This window comes from Nannospalax galili, unplaced genomic scaffold (genome assembly GCF_000622305.1).
Source record: "Nannospalax galili isolate Female #2095 unplaced genomic scaffold, S.galili_v1.0 scaffold40, whole genome shotgun sequence".
In the NCBI taxonomy this organism is placed as follows: domain Eukaryota; kingdom Metazoa; phylum Chordata; class Mammalia; order Rodentia; family Spalacidae; genus Nannospalax; species Nannospalax galili.
This window is the reverse complement of record NW_008347810.1, coordinates 2,225,685-2,230,572: the sequence shown is the minus strand read 5'-3', so window position 1 is coordinate 2,230,572 and position 4,888 is coordinate 2,225,685. Positions and strand designations below refer to the sequence as shown.

The 4,888-nt window shown below is 40.8% G+C and overlaps 1 protein-coding gene across 1 annotated transcript in view; it reads right to left on the bottom strand.

Moving 5' to 3' along the window:
* Positions 1–3,806: 3,806 nt before the first annotated feature.
* The window catches only part of Tcea1 (transcription elongation factor A1), a gene marked incomplete in the record, with an annotated part of 42,720 nt that continues 41,638 nt past the window's right edge, over positions 3,807–4,888 (bottom strand). The window contains 1 exon segment of the mRNA XM_008844411.3: positions 3,807–4,888.

Genomic DNA, 4,888 nt, shown 5'->3' with positions numbered 1-4,888 from the left:
CATAAAGATAATGAAATTTTTAAAAACTCATAGACATGGAGAGTAAAATGGTAGATGCTAGGAGCTTAGGATAGGAGAAATGAACACTGCTGTTCGATGGGTCCAGTTCCAGTTACCCAGATGAATAAACGCTAGAGGTATTCTGTACCCGACTCCTTAGAATTAATCTTAGCAATTTCCCACAGCCCCTGGCATACCCATAACAAAGTGTTCTTTTTATTACGTATATGGGGGAGGGGAGTAAGTGTAAGCACCTGCTGAGGACAGAGGTGTCAGATGCCTCTGGAGCTGAAGTCACAGGCCATTGTGAGTCACCCGACGTGGGTTCTGGGAACTAAAAGCTCTTTGGAAGAGCAGTACATGTACATGCACTTAACCAGAGTTCTCTCTCTAGGCCCCAAAATGTTCTTTTGTGAACTCAAATACTCCACCAATTTATTATTTTTAAATGACTTCTGACAGAAACTTATGTTAAAGTAGCTTAAGCATTAAGGAAACTGACTTTTTTCTTTTTTTCTGGTCTTTTTGAGATAAGGTCTCCCTGTAGCCCCAGCTGTCCTGCAACTCATTATTAGACCAGGCTGGCCTTGAACTCACAGAGATCCACCTGCCTCTGCCTCCCAAGTACTGGGATTAAAGGTGTGTGCCACCACGCCCAGTGGAGGAAACTGACTTTTAGAAGGAGCATCTACAGCAGTTCTAATTTCCTAAGGCCTGGATTCAGGTAGTATCATCTAAGCTTTTCCTCCACTTCCATTGCCCTTAACTTCATCCTTTGCATTGAGGTAGCAAAAGGGAAGTAGAAGCTCCAGATGCATTCATACTGGCTTAGCCACCACTGGCTATACAGTAAACTCAATGAACACTGTGGCATGAGACCTGTGAGCATCACTGACCTGCTGAATCAGAAAACTGTTTAGGAACCAGAGCCAATGAGACAAATCAGGGCTTGAGCATTCCAACTCCTGGACTCTCAGTGGTGTTTTTAATTTCTTCAAATGCTAACTATACTGACACATTGCATCAATACACAAACGCCTTTTATTTCAAAAGTCCAGCTGTCAAGAAAAAAATACAGGCTAATTTTACCAGACTATATCACACATGAAAGGGTCTCTATCTTTGTAGTCATAGCCATTAAGGGAAAAAATTTATATATATATATATATAAACAAAGTCACTCATTCAAGCCAGTCCCTACAATTTCATTTTCTGTCTTCTGGTTGGACAATGAGCACAGAATGAACACACTGATTTGGGGAAAAAAACCTGAAAAACTTCCCATTGATACTGTTGCATCACTTTGTAGAATTAAAGCACTAAAAGGGACTACCTCCCTATTCAAGCTGATTACCTTTTCCTTTAAAGCTGGGAGTCTAAAAGACTACCAGCTAGTAGTTATCCATTCTATTTCTTCAGATCCCCAATCTGTAGAATATTCTTTATATCCCAATGTCTACACAGCTAGAACAAATTTAATACATGGACATATCTAATACAAATCATTTTAGGAGCTCTATGTGATTAAGCATTCTTCTAGGTTCTAAAGATACAGCAGTGAACAAATTTCCCCCAGAACTTAGAGTGCAACTTTTCAAAGCTACACTGCTGGTTATCCAACATGGCTATAGCCATGAGATGTTTTCTAACAAACTTCTCTATTTCTTTTGACAGAGTCAAATTATTCAACAGTAATTCAACTTATTCTATTACTATCTAGGAATCTGTCAATAACTAATTCCTGTGAAATAGTACTTCCCTACTGTTGGGGGACCCTGCTGCTAAGGTTGCAGTCCACCATGTCCAGATATCTCTAAGGAGCTCGGCGCTATACGGTGGACTCCCTTTCTCAGAGGGGGCTTCCTGCTGTCTGTCTGACCTTATTTGGAAAGTGCCTCCAAGCACAGATGCCTGGCCTTATTTGGAACATGACCTTGGGCATAGTTACCTGCAATAAAACTGCCCCCAGGTTTTTTCTATATGATAATTAGGCATTGCCCTATAGCCAGCTGATAGGATCCCCCTACCACATGTAAATAAAGCATACTATGAACACCTATCAGCTGAAGCTTTGGCTACCATCTCCACCCTGTATTTTTTCCTGACCCTCACTGAAACTGACTCCTGGAAGGTATTTTCTGTCTGTGCTCACTGGCTGTCCTGACCCCATTTGTTTCTTCTGCTCCCTTTGTTCGTGGGCTCGGTGGCCAATGACCCATGAGAGGATGGAGAGACCCACAGCTGGCGCCCAACATGGGGCTCCTGGAACACACCGAGTTTGTGAGTACCCCTCTCCAAGAGAGTAGCAGCAGCTTTGCCTTGGCCATCCACTCTTGAGGATGGCAGTCCCTCCTTTCCCCCTTTTACCTTTGGTCTGAGTCTTCAGTGAGCAGCCGGGCGTTGTTGTTCACGCCTTTAATCTCAGCACTCGGGAGGCAGAGGCAGGCGGATCCCTGTGAGTTCAAGGCCAACCTGGTCTACATAGTGAGTTCCAGGCCAGCTGGGGCTACAGGGAGACCCTGTCTCAAAAAAAAAAAAAAAAAAAAAAAAAAAAAATGAAGGTCAGGGCTACTCCCTGATGTTAGCCAAAGGCTCTTAGTCCTCTGAATGGACTCCGACTGCCCACCTTGGTGTAGACAAAGACCCCCTATCTACACACACTACTCCCCTCCTGTGAGGTTGGCAGTTTATTTCTTGATATACAGCTTTCACTATAATCCCTGCCACTGATTATTCCATCACACTTTCTAGTGGGATGTTTATTTTTTTAGAGACAGGATCTCACATAGCCCAGGATGGACTTGGACTCCCTATGTAGCTAAGAATGAATTAACTGGTCCTCATGACTTCTAAGTCCCAAGTCTTGGAATTAGAAGAGCACCATCCTCAGCCTCAATTCCTCTTGGGCAACTAACTAATGGCTAAGTAAGGCAAGTGGGTAGGGAATCACTGTTGATTAAACTTTCTTTTTTGAAACAGGGTCTCCCTGTAGCCCCAGCTGGCCTGGAACTCACTATGTAGGCCAGGCTGGACTTGAACTGCCTCTGCCTCCTGAGTTCTGGGACTGTAAGCATGCTCCACCACACCCAGCCTTGATTAAACTTCTTAATGACAACTCTTCAAATGTAGTTCTTTGAAAATCCAAATCCCCAAATCATACTGTGACCTTTAAGGACAATCACTGAGTAGGTATCAAAATTCAGAACTGAACCTGACATTTCTTTTTTTGTTTTGTTAATACTTCAAAACATTTCCCATTTGTAAGGTATATACAGATTTGGATGTTTGAACATTTATAGTTCAGAAGTTGTAATGGCTTAGCAAAATGTATAGCTCAATCCTCATCAGCACTCAGGTGGGCAAGAAAATCAAGGTGGTTTTCTTCCTCAACAAGATGGTTCTTCACTATGCCCAAATGCGTATTTGTCTCACTTTCTCTGTATGTTCACTTAACATAGTTACTTCATCTCTGAAGTAAATATTATAAAATATTACCCTCAGAAATCCCTTTAGTATTCTCAATAGGAACTCATGTATTACATTATGTATACAGAGGGGGTGTGCTCATATGCCTACTGGAACCACCGTGCATTCTATCACCAGGGGTCCAGACAAAGAAAAGAGAACAACATGCTCTAAAACCACACTGCTCAGCAGTTTTTACCTAAGTATGATCAAAAGTAAGTAATACGGTACTTTCAAAGTACATTAATAGCTGGGGGAGGAAAGGGAGACAAAAATTCTAAACAAAAGGAAAAGACTCAATAGCTAAATAAAATGACAAAATACATGTTTAACAACAAAAACTTTATTGAATTACAAATTTTAAAATGGAACACTTAATTTAAAAGTGGGACTATTTTAACATTATTTTTTAAACTAATTCTTTCAAAAATGTTCTTTTATTTTTAAAGTGATAGAAACTACCCACAGGCCAATCCTCAATATGGACATTTGAATGTTCATGTCAAAATAATCTGCAGATAAGAAATGAGAAAAAGAGCACAGAAGAGCTCGACACATATACAGAGGTGTATACCTTGGTGTATACATATACCTTGGAGTCTGACAGGATGCAGAGTCGGCATGATAAATTATAAACTTGCAATAGTGGCTTTAATGTGCACTACAACACCTGTATCAAGAAAACTATGTGGCAAAGCCAGTGGTGGCACATCCCTTTAACCCAGCACTGGGAAGGCAGAAGCAGGCGTATCTCTATGAGTTCAAGGCCAGCCTAATCTACACAGTGAGTAGGAGGCAAGCCAGGGATGCAGAGTAAGACCCTGTCTCAAAAAAGGAAAAATCTGTGTAGACTTGCTACCAACAAAACCAATGGCACACATTTAAACAAAAGTAAACAATGTAAAACCTGGGTTGTAAAACTAGTTGCTACAGCCCACATTCTCAGTTAGCTCAACAATCTCATCATCATGTAAGGTCAGCACAAAAGATTCAGAATTAAAAAAGTGTTTTCATCAACCTCCACATGGAAAGTCCATAGCTTTAATGATTTACACAATTCCTATGCTTAATCCTGGGTCAGTACAGATTCCCAAGTTAAAGTCAAGTAACGACTGTTTATTGGAACTCCACTGTACTAAGATGCTAACGTTTTCTTCCTACTGGGAAAAAGCATCAGAAGCATTCATTCTTTGCCTGTGAGGGATTTGTGAAAAGCCTAGAGGCAACCACAGAGCTCCACAAACCTAAGATACAGAACAAACAGGTAAGTAAACAACAAAACCAAACCAATTTCAATAGTCATGTTCCCAAATGTAAAATCTAGTAAAAACAAGTAATGTACATACATGAGAAATACAAAGAGTTTGTTGCAGTTACAGATGCAAAAGAGTATCTGGTTATCTGAGGTTTCTGAACACAATAA